Raw genomic sequence first — 14,779 nt, 5'->3', positions numbered from 1 at the left:
TCTTAAAGGGGAGGTTGGGTAACCATCTAGCTGGGGTCATCTAGACCCAGCCCTCTTTCCTGCTTATGCAGGGGGTCGGACTCGATGATCTATTGTGGTCCCTTCCGACCCTAACATCTATGAATCTATGAATCATTCCAGCATGCTGGCTAGCTGATTGCCTTTCCTCTCTTGGCAGTGATGTTCCTCCCATCAAGGGGACCTTCAGCCTCTTCTTGGCCCTGGCCCTGCCTCTAGGCCAGTCAGAGTGCCAGTAGCTCTCTACAGCCATGGCCTGCCACTCATCGTGGGCTTACTTGCCCTTCAGCCTGTTGGCCCTGGCCCCCTTGCTTTGACCAGTTGAGATTCCATGGCCCCAGTCTAGCAGCAGTTGACCTTCCTATTCAGCAGGGGTCCCCTTTGGGCCCCACCAGAAAGCCAACAACTCATACCAGACTTGCCTAGAGCCCCAGAAATCTTATACCCAGCAGTTCTGCACTCTACTGGGCTCATCTGAGTCCCTGGTCTCACTACCAGTTGTAATCAGGGGCTTGCCTAGCCCTCAGTAGGTCCACAAGCTCTTAGCCCCTTCATAGGCTGGCCTGTGCCTTTTCTAGACCTAGGTAAACATGGCCTCTCCTCAGCCCCAGGCCTACAGCCACTTCCTCAGGACTTGGGACCCCACTGGGTCCCTAGGAACCTCCTTCCCTATAGCTCCTACCCTGACCTCCAGAATGTTCCTGGGAGCAGGCACGCTCTGACTCGGCCATGTTACATTGGCAGCATCCCTCCAGCAGCTGCCTGCTCTGATACTGAGTCCGCTCAGTCCTGCTCCAGTCAGGCGGCCTTCTGGCTGCCATGTGACCACCTGATTGGCTCTGCTGATACCTGAAGACTGCCTCACAGCCTGCTCAAGCCCTAAAGTGGCAAGCACTCAAAGGTGCACTGCCACAAAAACCAGAGGTCATTTATTAGGCTATTAAAACCAGCCATCTATAAATAGTGGGCATAGGTTAGAGGGAAGTTTGGATAACTCTGCAAATTCAAGAAGACTTACTGTTAATCTGTGTGCCACCCTCCTCCCACCTCTCAAGTCTCCCCAGCCAGTATAGGTGAGAATCTATGTTGTGCTGTTGTGGGTAGTTAGATAAACTTTGGGATAAATGTTTGTTCTCATGTTTTAACGTGCAAGCAAATAAAAGGTTGGGATGTAGACCTGTTTCTGCCTCTTTTATCAATAGCCTACACCCAAGGTTACTTGTAATCTAGATAACACTAGGTCAGCAACACTTAACCCTCTAAGCAGGGCCAGCTGAGCCTCAGCCTCATGATAGGTTATAGGGCTACTTTTAAGGAGTTCTTGCAGCACCTGGTCCCTGTTGTACAATGAACTGACTTCAGTCTGTGAGTAGCTCTTGTCTGTGTGACTTCCCTGGTGCCTGATCCTGCATTCCTGGCCATGTACCTAGTCCCTGAAATTCAAAGCCCCAGTCTGACTTGCTTCCTGGCATCCATTTCTGGTAATCCCTTTGTTTAGCACATGAACCCCAGTTTGACTTTGGCTCACTTTCTGACATCCACTTCTGGTAACCTCTCTGGCTTGGTATGTGAACACTGGTTTGACTTGATGAGCCAGCTGCTGGGGCAGATCTCAGGGGGCTGGGTTGCACTGCAAGATTTGTAGCCCCAAATCATGGCTCTGGAGATCTAGAAAACCTCCCTCCCAGGCTCAGCTGTTTAACTGGCCCCCCCAACAAACCCTGAACCTAAGATTCCCCTACTAGATAAATTCAGCGGGGGATCCCTGTAGCCTCTAGAGAGTCATTAATCAATACTGCCTAGCTTTCTGACTATGACTCCAAATGTACAGCTTGGACACTGCCAAAGTGGGGCTGATAATCAGTCTTCTGGCCAGAGACTCCTTGGCATGGATCATCCCATCCTTGACTGGCTTGAAGCCTTTACTGGGGCAATGGTTGGCTTCTTTGGGGACCCACACTGGGCACATGGCAGAATGAGCCCTTCAGAATATGAAGCAGGGCCACCACTGTATCTAGTTATACCGCAGAATTTCAGCGCATAGCTGCAGATACAGAATGGAATGAGGCTACTCAGCACTTTCTGTTTTTCCAGGGTCTTCAGGGAGATATCAAAGATAAGCTGACCTGGGTTGATCTTCCAGCTCCTCTGGATGGGCTTATTGACCTTTGTACTCAAATTGATATTTACCTGTTGGAATGTGTGCAGGAGAAGTGTTCCATGCCCCAGCATCTAGGACCCGCCAGGAACCCAGAGGGATCTAGCCCATTCAGGTGGAGACAATACGAAAGATACTCTCCCCAGAGGAAAAGGCACTTTGGCATCCAGGAGGTCTCTACTACTACTCTGGGGAGGGTGGGCACTTTGTTCAGACCTGTACCCAAAAGGGTATTTCCAGCTCATCGGTGGGAAACCAGTGAGCCCAGCCTCAATAAGAAAGGCACGGGTTAGGCCAGCTGTGTATTTCTCAGCCAGCCCCTCTGACCTGTTTTAGAATCTCTGTCACTGGAAGAGACCAAGATTCCCTTTACATAGTTCCCATCTGCCTGCAGCATGGGGGCCTCAGGGAATTTTATGGACTCAGACTCAGCCTTTGCTGTACAATATTGGATTTGCATTTGGCTGAAACAGACTCCCCAAGTAGTAGAGTTGGTGGATGGATCCCACCTTCTCTTTGAACCCCCTCACCCAGGGAACAGTCCCCCTTGAGGTACCAATAAGAGTTTACCAGGAGCTCCTTTATTTTTATTTAATTTGTTACCCCCACTTTCCAATCATTTTGGGGACGCCCTGGCTGTCCTGCCATAATCCAGATATCCTGTGGGGGCAGAGGGAACTCAAATTTGGTTCCATGTACTGCGAGCAGACTGTTTTTCAGGGAAACCCTTTGGCCAGGGTCCAGATCAGGTGCCATAAGCAGAGGGATTGCAGCCCTCACTACAAGAGAGTAGTAGGCCAAGTCTAGGCTGGGTCAGGCTGAGTGCAGCCCAGCTAAGGGGACGGGGATGTTTGTGGATATAGATACCACCTGTGAGGCATGGGACACATTATAAGGGGAGGTTCAGAGCCATGTATTTGCCTTTGGCATCAAGGCAATTAAATGGGCAGCCTCCCTCCTGGGAACAACTTAAATTACTTCAAAGGTGTGGCAGGAAAGGCAGGTGGGTGGACTGCCCTAGACAAATAGGTGGGCCAACTCTGGACTGGTCCCAGCACAGCCCACTTGTTACACTGGGATACTTTCATAGGTTCAATACCACTTCAGGGTAAAGCTCTGCCTCTGGATTCCCTAAAAAGCAGCCTTATTTGGTCTCCTCCCTTGAGAAGACCCTTTGAAATCAGCCCTGGCATGGCTCCACAAGGGACAAGTCTCTGGCTCTGAGACCCTGGCTCTTCTCAGTTCCTGGCTTTCTCAATGATCCATATCACCTCCACTTCCAAGCATTCCTTCTTTTTGGTCAGCTCCTGCAGAGTAGGGATGTTTTCTTCTTTAAAGAGGTGGGGTCAGAGTGCTGAAATCTTGAACAGCCCAACAGACTCTGACACTGATGTGACTGGTGTGTCAATCTCTAATACGGCATAAAGGGCAAATGGCTACAGCCAGCCCAGGATTGGTACTCCAGACACTCCAGTAAGGCTAGCCATGGAACAACCCACCCAACAGGATTTTGCTCTTAGTGTTTGTACAAAACCTTGAGTCCAAAGTCTGCTGCACTTGAGAGATGTCTGAATCCAGAGTAAAGGTGTGCAGTTCAGCCCCTGCCTAATTTTGGGTGAAAATGTAGCTGAGTGGTAAGGGTGGCTGAAAACTGAGTGTTCTCCACTGTCTTCCCAATCCTGCCTTTTTGGGCCTTTGGTAGAGTGTGGAACTGTGCCTCAGTTCCTCCTCTACAATTTCCCTCACAGAATATTGTGAGGAAGCATAGCAAGCTCTTTGGTTGATACATGCCAGCATCATGGCAGTTTTGCACTTTTAGACAGCTCTGGGTAGAGGTGGTGAGAAGAGAATTGGCAGATTGTGACAGAATGAAGTCAACATGCTTTTTTCCCTGAATCCAGAACCTGAAAGGACTCTCCTGGTAGGAGTATTTGTGTGTGTGTTTCAGAGAGACCTGAGGCATCTGGAGCTCTAAGCAGTACTCCAGAGAGGAAATGCATAACGAGGATGCTAATAAAGCTTGAGCCAGGCAGCCTTATGTGTTTACAGCAGGGGTTTCCAACCTTTTTATGCTGCAGACCAGCAAGCCACGGACCAGAAGTGACTGTGGACTGGCAAACCGCAGACCAGCAGTGACCAGCATACTGTTGGCAGGCAGCCAACCCTTTGTGGCCCAGTACTGGGCCATGGCCCAGGGGTTGGGAACCCCCGGCTTACAGCACTTCAATTGCCAAAATGTAACCAATAAAAGGAAAAGGATCAGATACACCTTCAGCATTTCATATATCCAACATCCTTCATCTGAAGCAGAGAGCTGGAAAAAATGTCAGGGTTTCGTATGTGTGCTATTTGAGTACAAACTGATGCTAAAGTTGGATGAGAAGGACAGAAGTTGAGAGACTCTGTCTGGGTAGGGGGCAAATATTACAAATGCTGGAATATATAGAAAAATGTTGAGCTCCTAGGGAAAAAAACTAAATATATTGTCCTACTCATTTTTTTTGTGCTCCTCATGAGGCTTCCTCCCATATCTCACTAATCATCTGCCAACTGAGTGGGAATCAATATTCTAGTTACAGTATGGGGTTTGTTCTCTCCATTTCCAAATGCAATTTTAATCCCATAAGGAATGTTTCTGGTTCTGGGGTTTTTTCTTTGGGCATAGGAATCCTGAGGTCAGTTACATATCCATGTCTCCAGCACAGTATTATGGCATACTGGCTCCTTGCTATCGGTCCAACTCAAGCAGGCACCGCTTAACAGAGAACACATTCTATCCTTTTGGGAGGACTGCACCTGGATCCAGTTTTCAGTATCAGGGCTTCCTCCACAATGGAAGCTTGTACTTTTTGGATGGTGAGAAGAAGATGAAACAGAATATTCTATATTTGTTGGTGATCCAGCATGCTTTTTATTTAGAGGTCTTAGCTGAAGGCAAATAATTCACATCTGAAGTTTTGAGAGAATCTCCAAGCCACTGAACTGCTCTGCTTTGCATTAGGCAGGCTGGTTGTCTCCTTCTTGGAATGGCATTCTTATTTCCTGAATTCACTTAGTTTTTGTCATGGTCTTCAAGGCTCCATTTTTCAGTGTGACAGACTGCTTCAATTAGCCTGATAGAATACATGTGACATCAATCATGGCTGGCATCTCCCATCACACCAGCTGATTGGCTCACCAGTATAATTAAAAAATGCAGGAGGAAAGATTACAGTCTCCCTGATTGCCTTTATCTTTTTGCCTACCATGCTTTTACTACTTGTACAGAAGTGCTTATTGCATTTGGCGGCCTGTAGCTCCTGAAGCTAGCTGTTGGGAGGAGAGCCTTTCTGCTCCCTTGTTGCTAGGTTGGGATGTCTGATTGCTTTAGAAATGTTGATATACATGCGAGTGTTTCACTGAATCCATTTCTTATAGAAATGCCATTTTAATGGTGTTGGGTGCTATCCTTTTTTTTTTGTACAGCAAGGATGCAAATGGATTCCCCCTTCTTATAAAATATTACTATGGTTGTCATTTTTGTAAGATGTGCTACACTCTAACAAGCAATTAGTCAGACATATACATGACAAAAAATTCAGGCTTTCCTTGGTGTGTGTCCTTCAAGCATTGTTCTTCATCATATTACATGTTGGTCTTTGCATTCATTAGAGCTATGAGGTAAAGATATCCAAACTTAGGTCTTGGTCAAAAATCAGTATCTGTTCACCAAACTAAGCAACCTGCTTTTCATTTCTGCTGTCAGAACACTCAATGGCTCCTATTAATGATACCCACCCAAGCTTGATAACCCCCTGGATGTGAGAGGATTCTGTGGTGAGCAAACTGGTGCTTTGGCTTTCAGCTTAAGTGAGTTCCAAGCTCTCTAATTTGCAGATTTTGCTTCTTTCCCAAGTATGTGGGAGCAATTGGAAACATAATGAGTGGTGGGTGACTGGTGCCCCCTTTGAGGGCAAGAATAGCAACTGCTGCCACTGCCCAGGACACAAACCCTGGTTGTTTCCTGCTCTGAGGGGAACTTGATTTGAAGCCACAGTCCGAAACAGAAGAGGCGTGGAATACAATATTGTACTAGTGGAAGGATAAGCAAAGGAGAAAGCAGAGTTGGAAAAACAGGGGGAGATGATGTTAGGAGCATAGAAGGATGCACCAGTGAGAGCAACTGTGGAAGTGACTGATGACAGAAGGATCCTTGGGGAGCTAGGAGAAGCCCAGGGAATTATCTGGAAGTGAATGAGATTGGCACCAGCTGGAAAAGTTGCTTCTCTTGATGTGTCCTAGTTCAGTAGGATTCATCTCCCTAAGTTTCAACGGCACAGTTCTCATGAAGGGGCAAGTAAGTGTCCTCATTCAAAGGTTGTCACTCATGGAACCCATCTCTCCAATGAGTTGTGTAGATCTCAAGGCAGCCATTCCTAAATGATTTTCTAGCTAGAGATACTGCAAACATAAATTATATTTCATATAAAAAAACTCAATACATATAGCAGTTGGAGAACATTAATCCTGTGATATGTTGGGTTTTTCTGAGCAATGGAGCATTATGAAGATGCTGCTGTTGTTCAAAGGAAAGAATGCAGTTATAAACCTTGGAAATTCAGAGATAAGTAAAAACATTTAGACATGGTAAAGGATGGGAGTGTATAGTTTGTGTACCAAAACAACTTTAATTCTGTCCTTCAGTGACTTAAAGCAGTAACTATACCATGACCAATATCAAATAGCATTTGTAGGATCAGATTTAATTGATTTTTAAGGATACTGTAGAGCCTTCCTTCCATCCTCCCCCACTCCCTCTCATGATGTCACTACAGGACAGAGTTCAACAACCAGGAAAGACAACCAGCCACTGCTTCCAAAACTCAAACATCAAGAAATATATTCAGCAGAGTGAAGTGCAACTCTTTCTCCTGAATGAGAGTGCTGGTGGTAATGTTTCTGACTACCATGGAAAGACTTATAGCTATTCAAGTAAAAATCAGTCTAATCATAGAGATTCAGGCAGTGAAAAAAGTTACTACGTATGTACCAGTGTCCAAAAGGAACTGCATCCTGTGTACCAACTCATAGATCTAACTGCAAAAATATACTGAGCATGTCTACACATGCTATTAAGATGATTGAATAAACTACAGCACAATTTGCACTGTAATTTATTGCTCCCAAGTGTGTCGTTTGCACATGTATCTGGGACCACAGCATGTTGAGCCAGGGCAGAGCAGCACTGGCTGGCAAGGGGCTCCAGGGGTCAGCCTGCCAGCCCAGGGCTGCTCCAACCTTGATCAGCATGTTGTGGAGGAGCTGGCAGGGGCACGAGGGTGCTTTAGTGTAGGGCTAGCTGGCAGGCAGCCTCTGCACTGAAGCACCCTTGTGCCCCAGCCATCCCCATCAGTGTCTACAGTGCATTGCAGCAGAGTAAATAACTGCTGTAGGATAGTACTCATGTTTGACAGTACTATTCTACAGCAAAGTTACTTAGTTTACTCTATCCTAATAGAACCACATGTGCAGAGGGTAACATTTTACTGCAGAGCTAATTAGTAGATCTGTGCGAAGCTTCAGGTGGTGATTCAATTTGGAGGAGATTTGGCCAGTTTCAGTGGCCAAATCTCTGAATCCAAGTCGAATCAGGGGACCAGTTAAAAGGTCCGAATTGATTCAAAGATCTCAGAATCTTCGGAAAAGGTTCGGAGAACTTCGATGATTTGGGCAGTCCCTGGTGGCGGCAGCATGGAGCTGCAGCTGGACTAGGAGCTGGTAAGTAGGGGCGAGGGAGGCAGGACTGGAAGGGGACCGTGGGGGGACCCCTGCCAGGCCCCATCCCTTGCCCGCTCCCCCAGGCCCTCCCATGCCTGCCCCGCCCAGCTGCAGCTCCCATTGCTTTAAAAAAAAGCCCCACTCACGGTTGCTGCCAGGCGGGGGGCAATCTCTGCTGCCCTCCACTGCCTCCCCCCACTGCCCCACGCTGCATGGGGGGCTCTGCATGAGCCCCACGACCCCCTCCCTCGCTCCCCCAGCCTCCCCCCATGGCTGCTCTGCCCACCCCAGCTCTGTGCTCTACCGCCCCCAGCTCGGGCCTTTTAAGAAAAAAAAAAGAAAACCCCTGGGACTCACCACTCCTACAGCAGCCTCGGGGTTTCGGGGGGCTCGTGGAAGAGCCCCCCACACAGCATGGGGCAGTGGGGGGCAGCGGGGATTGCCCCCCACCTGGCATGAATGGTGAATGCAGGGGGTTTTCCTCATTTTATTTTTCTTAAAGGGCCGGAGGGGCGGCGGGTGAGGCAGCCATGGGGAGCCTGGGGGAGCAGGTGGGGGTCGGGTTGCTGGGGGAGCAGGCCCAGGATAGGGCACGCTCCCCTTGGGGGGGCTTGAAGAGATCACCCACCCCTCCACCCAGTGGCACCCGGTGATCCAGGGCTTTTTTTTTCCAAGTGCCAGGACCCGGGGAGGGCAGGGCAGCCATTGCTGGGGCTGGAAGAGCAGGTGGGTGGTGGGCTTGGGTGATTTGGAGATTCGGCAGCAGTCAGATCTCTGAATCAGATTTGGCCAAATTAATTCGGGACAGTGATTCGAATCACTGAATCGAGTCACTGTCCCCCAGATTGGCTGAATCTGAATCCAAAGCAAATACTAGCCGCTTCGCACAGGCCTACTAATTAGGCAAGTTGCAGTAAATGACTCATGTAGGCACACCCAGTGTTAAATAAAACAAGCACCAGTTATTTGTAGTGCAGAACTCTAGAACTCTTGTTTCAGAGATGATACCTTTTATTAGACCAATTAAAAAATTGCAAAAAAAAAAAAATCATTCTCTGCAAGCTTTTGGGTACACACACCCTTTCTCAGGCTCAGGGAAAATTAAAGATGGTAAAAAATTCCTATAGGTAGAAAATAACCTTCATTTTTGCACAGAGGAAGCTGAAAGTGGAAGTCTATTTCTCTGGGTTCACGAGAGTGTCTTTGTGAGTTGCTCTTTGTGCAGATAAGGCAGGATTCCTTCCCTGATGGTGTCAGATGGCAGAAAGGCAGGGAGGTATAGAAATCTTTCTTGTTGTTCAGCTCTCTCATGGACCCAGAGAAAGAGACTTCCACCTTCAGCTTCCTCTGTGCAGAAATGAAGTTTATTTTCTACCTGTAGGGACTTTTTACCATCTTTAATTTTCCCTGAGCCTGAAGAAGGGTGTGTGCACCCAAAAGCTTGCAGAGAAGGATTTTTTTTTTGCGATTTTTTTTTTTTTGGTCTAATAAACAGTATAATCTCTGAACCAAGAGTTCTAGAGTTTTGCAGTTTCTTTTTGTCTCAGACCAACACAGCTACTAACTACATCCCTGAAGTTATTTGTAGTAGCACCATCTAGTGACTACTATTAATATTACATGACCCAAATAATGCTATCACCACCTTAGCCACAGGACCAACATAGGTGTCCTTGGGTTTTTTGTAAACCTGGGTTGTGCTGCTATGTGAGTCATGTAAAGATGCGTCCTGTAATAATGTAGACAGGACTATTAGCTAAATACCAGCTGGATTTTTTTTTTAAGTCTGTACATTGCTATTACTTTAATAGCAGAGAGAATCCACACACAGTTTCATGTGGGTAGAGAAACACAGGAGTGAGCATCTGTCATTCACTTTCAAAGTATTTAACGCATCAGCAGATGTGCGTTATGGAGAGTTCTGAAATGGGAATGAAAAGAAAAATGATGAAATGCAACTTGGTAAAACATCCAAGGATGTTACAGCCCTTCTGTATAGCTTTCTGTGACAAGGAAATGAGACGAGAAAAGAGATTAGGGCTTGAAGGCTGTATCAATCATGGCTCTAACTAGAGCACTGTAAAAATCACCCTTCCCTTCACAGAGATAGGAAATCCTTTGATACCTCTGTCCCTGCGGTGTCTGATATGGAAGGAATTCCACCAGTCTATACTGACCTGCGTCAGTTTAAAGGAAGCTCTAATGCTTTATTTTATCTTATTGAACTTAAATATAAAGAGAAATTACCTGTAGACATTCAGTACAAAAGGCAATATTGAAAACGGATTAATAGCACTTTTTCTGGTGAAGACTGGGAGGGGCTGGAAGGTGCACCACAACAAGACAGAGAACCCCGTGGACCACTTCACATATCCACCCATGTCTGAAACACACACAGAGGGTTGTTAAGCGTCTATACCCGACCAACCACCCTATTAGATTCGATTGGGAAATTGACCTACTGCCCAGCCCCAACCAGAGATGCAAACACCACCAATGAAAATTCCACACGAACATAAAGTTAACAAAATGTATTATGACAAGAAACAACTACAACAAAGTACTGTAGCAATAGATACAACAACTTACAGTACTATAAACACTATACAGACAATATACAGTTAAAGAGCCCGATACCCATCTGTCACCCTGGGAGGCAGACTATATCACCAGAGAGAGCTGACAGGCAGGGAAGGCCTGCTGTGCAGTCTCACACCCCTGAGGATTTCTGTGCTGTTCCTTCACATGCAGGTGGGTACTGAGCACCTCAGAAAAGGAGGGGTGATACTTTACCCGACCGATGCAACAGGAAGAAGCAGGTGAGTGTCCAGCAAGTGCCTAGGTGATATGAACCCTCCGTTGTTGCTTCCCAAGCACTGTCGCAACACACCCTGTGCTCACTTGCTCAACAGATCACCACTAAAATCTGGGTTCCAGATTATCAAACACAACTCAGACCCTAGATCAATTGTACACTAGTTAGCCTTGCACACTCAGTCAGATACACACCAGGCAAAAGAGAATGAGACAAAGCAAGTCTCAGCAAGCCCTTCAACTCAACGAGCTCCAGCTCCAATGATGACGACTACGAAAAGCCCCCCGACCTCTACACTGGACAGGCTTTATAGGGCCTAAAACACACCACCTGTCCATCATGTGGAGATCCAATCATTACTCTTACATTTCCATCAATCAAAGTCGATCACAATAAGGACCATAAAATCAAGCTATCACAATAACCCATAATAACTCATTAGCATAACGGTCCTAACTGTCATGTTCCCCTGGTTACCAAACAAACAACTTGGCCTCAAACAAATAACTCACTGTGCATGCTCAGCTTTTAAAAGTAGGTCATGACATCACTGAGGTTAGAAGGTGAGATGTACCAGAAAGTTCCAACCTCCAGGCATCCCATGTGTGAGTGTTCACACCAGGACTCCACTGTCTGCACTGGCACTTTCCATCTTGGCCTGATTTCCAGACACAAATTAATGAAACCTCCCAACTTCTCCCAATGAGAAAAGTTTCATTTTCATTCCCATTTTATAACTCAGGAAACTGAGGCAAAAATATGCTGAGTTCTATTGTTTTATACTTTTTATACTGTACTCAGCACTATCCTGTTCGTGCATCTTCCCAGACATGAGTTAAGTAACATACCTGTCAACTGGCTGAAAGAATGAATATGGTATTCGCTTCTTTTATTAATCGGGGGGAGGGGTGTTTAAAGTCTTCATTACATCTGTCACTGTTTATGGTAGATGGAACAATGGCAAAGCAATGCTGGAGCATGTTTGGAGTGGAAGGAGGGGAGGTTTGAGATGGACCTTGCATAGTCTCAAGTTTTGGGCAGATGCCATTTTCAACTGCTTAATAGGAGATGGGGAGCTGCCACTTAGGAAAGGATGTCAGCTGTTATGATGGAAGTGTTTGCTCCTTTCCCTATATAAATGTACTAAATGGCTGTAACTTTAACCCTGAATGAAATAGTGTTAAAGTTGCAATGGTTTTGGTACAATAGTTTTATTGTATGGTAGGTGCCTTGCAGTACTCTGCTTTCAGGGCTTTTGTTGGTCATCTGTAGGGGCCAATAAGAACATTTTTCTCTTTATGATTGCTACTGGATTTCAGGAGTGTTTCTACATGTGCCTCTTTTAGCAGGCTTTACCTAAAATTGCCCTTTTTAAGATGCATTAAGGGTGTGTATCTACATGTGCACACCCTTAACGTGCCTTAAAGATAGCAATTTAAGGCTATGTGAGCCTAAATTTGATACCTGCATAAAGCTGGTATCAAATTTAAGCACGAATAGCCAGTTTGCAGTAGCACACATGTAGATGTGCTAATGCACATTAACGCAGTGTGCGTCAATGGACACACACCACGTTAATGCACATTAATGCGTCTGCATGTGTGCTAAGTGATTTAGCTATTTGCACCTAAATTTAATGCATCTTAATGCTCATTAGCATAACCACATGTAGACACATGCCGAAATCACTTTAATGTGCCTTAAGCAAAGACACATGAAGTTTAAGTGCATATAAATACACATGTAGACATGCCCCATGGGAGATCAGACAAGAAGCTCCCCTTCTGAGGCATTAAGATAGTCACCACAGATAAAACTGGGGAGCTTTACCCAGGTACATTGGTACTCCTGTCTGTTCTTTTGAAAAATTCAGAGGCTCCTTGTTAGAGAATATTTCTCGTCCGTCATCATTCTCAGGATCCTATCAATCACCAAATTTGAGGTCAGAAAGAAATGTTTTCTCATTCTCAGACTGGCAACTAAGGGAGTTGTTGCCTTGCTCTGTACCACCGCCTTCTTTTTTGAGTCCTCTAAGCAACTATAAGCCAATACTTCTTTGTCATTACAGAGGCAGGACTGTGCCAGGGCTATAGCTTCCTCTGCTTTTACTTTGGTTTGGAGTCTTCCTGGGGTCTCTGGGCTCCTCAGTCACAGCCTTGAAGCTTTCCTTGGCCCCTCAGTGGTCCTCTGCCTTCGAATGTCACCCAACTATCACTGAGCCTACCCCCCTGCATACCTAATGGAGGTAGGTAAAATATAGAATATCTTAGTGAGTCATATGATCAATTAGGCCTGCTAAGCAGGGTTACACCATAAACCCTACATGCACAGCATATGCTTCACTGCTAGTGGGCCAACAAACAGGACTCCCATATTTACAACAGTGGCTGAAAACAGCCAAGTGCAGACAAAAGCACTGACTTGCCGGTGCAAGCTGAGGATATGAATTCCAATACCTCCTTTACTGACTGTTTCAACTGGCATCAAGCCTCCAGGAGTTTCTTGGACATGACAAGTGGTAGAACCAAGCACATCCTTGCTCTGGTCACTCCAATCCACAGACACTCCATGCTTCTGTAGTGTAAGCTCCTGGCCCTGCTGAGACACTATTTTGAGGATAATGATGCTGCCACGGGTGTCTTGCTGGTCCATGCAGGAGGCATGACATGACATCATGCAAGCCAGGGTGCTTCAGTCCCAGTATCAGATGCCACCTCATTACTAGGTACTAGTGCTGAGCTCATACTGGTGGAAGCAGCTTGTACTCAGAACCTGCAACAATCAGCAGTGTTGGCAGAACATTTAGATATCCTGTGGCATATTCATGGACCTTTGTACCAAGCTGGTCCATCTGTTTCAGTGCCAGGATATTGGGCTTTAGCACCCTATGTCCATCAGGAGATGCATGACTTGGAAGCTGTTAAACACCAACAGTCTCCATTCCATTGCCAACCACTTCAATCCTTTCCATCCCACCGCCAACACACCACAGTAAACCCTCCTCAGCTACCTGTTCTCCCTAGATACAGTCTCCCCACTCCAGCCCTTCCCTCCCCAAAGGTTTCCATTAGACAGGCACCCCTGACCCCATGATAAATTGTCTGTCTGCCCATGTCTCAGAACACCTTTACTCTGATCATTCTCTCTGGCCAGAGTGTCCTGGCAGTACAGAGAGGAGCTCTTTAAGATTGTAGGTAGTGACCCCATAAGATATGTCATGCTGCTTCTGTGAGCTCTCATGCCAGCACTGGCCCTAGAGTCATGGAAGGGTATAGCCAATTATGAGTGCACCCTGGGAAAGGTGGTAAGTCCATGAAACATATGTGATGCGTTGGAAACCTTCTTATACCTGTGTTACAGCTTCTTACCTCTGGCAGACTTCCTAGCAGTGAAAACAATGATTTGTCATGTCTTGAATTAGCATTGCCTTGACCTTCTCACAAGCTCCTCCTCCCCTTGAAGAATGATGCCCCATCCCATGCCCTGCCTGAATGCTCTGAGTCTGACATTGCTGTGACCCTGAGCTCCGAGGAGGACCTGGAATCCTGAAGGCTGGGAGCTATCACTGCCACCCAAAGCAGCTGAACCCAGTATCCTTGTGTTGGTGGAGGTGGCATGGACCTGAAAAATGACAGTGATCCCTGATGCTGGACACCTCCATGTCTGGACCCTACAGAGGAGCATATGGGACTTTCACTGGCCAGACCAACAGTGCCCTTGCGGGGCAGGGATGGAGGGTGGCATTGGGCTACAGTCTATTCTACCACTCCCCCTTCTCTTGGGGCTTTACCCCCTCTTTCACCTCTTTGCTTGTGCCCAAATATGCCTAATTAAAAGTCTTTCATTGTGTGTTTCTGTTGGTTGGTGCACTAAAAAGCTATCCTGGGTGGTAGGACCCCAGTTGTGCAGGCAGAAGCTCTGCTGAGCCTACTAATGCATGGAATTCAAACAGTAGTGACCATATTCATGAACCAGGTTGGAGGTGTCCCCTGCAAACTCACCAAAGCACTCCAGTTCATGTGAGGTAACCA

The 14,779-nt window shown here is 46.6% G+C and overlaps 1 long non-coding RNA gene across 3 annotated transcripts in view; it reads left to right on the top strand.

Annotated features, from left to right (window-relative positions):
• Positions 1 to 14,562, top strand: part of LOC102386536 — a 17,694-nt gene extending 3,132 nt beyond the window's left edge. Inside the window, exons 1-3 of one of the 3 annotated variants that reach the window (XR_001358737.1) lie at positions 7,856 to 7,933; positions 12,817 to 12,993; positions 14,109 to 14,562. This is a non-coding gene — a long non-coding RNA (uncharacterized LOC102386536). Of the gene's footprint in view, positions 1 to 7,855; positions 7,934 to 12,816; positions 12,994 to 14,108 lie in introns of those variants that run through there. The other 2 variants (XR_324877.1, XR_001358736.1) reach the window with 2 other exon arrangements.
• Positions 14,563 to 14,779: the final 217 nt, after the last annotated feature.

Source organism: Alligator sinensis, unplaced genomic scaffold (genome assembly GCF_000455745.1).
Source record: "Alligator sinensis unplaced genomic scaffold, ASM45574v1 scaffold675_1, whole genome shotgun sequence".
Lineage (NCBI taxonomy): Eukaryota > Metazoa > Chordata > Crocodylia > Alligatoridae > Alligator > Alligator sinensis.
Note: the sequence above shows the minus strand (reverse complement) of the source record. Positions and strands in the feature narration are given on the sequence as shown.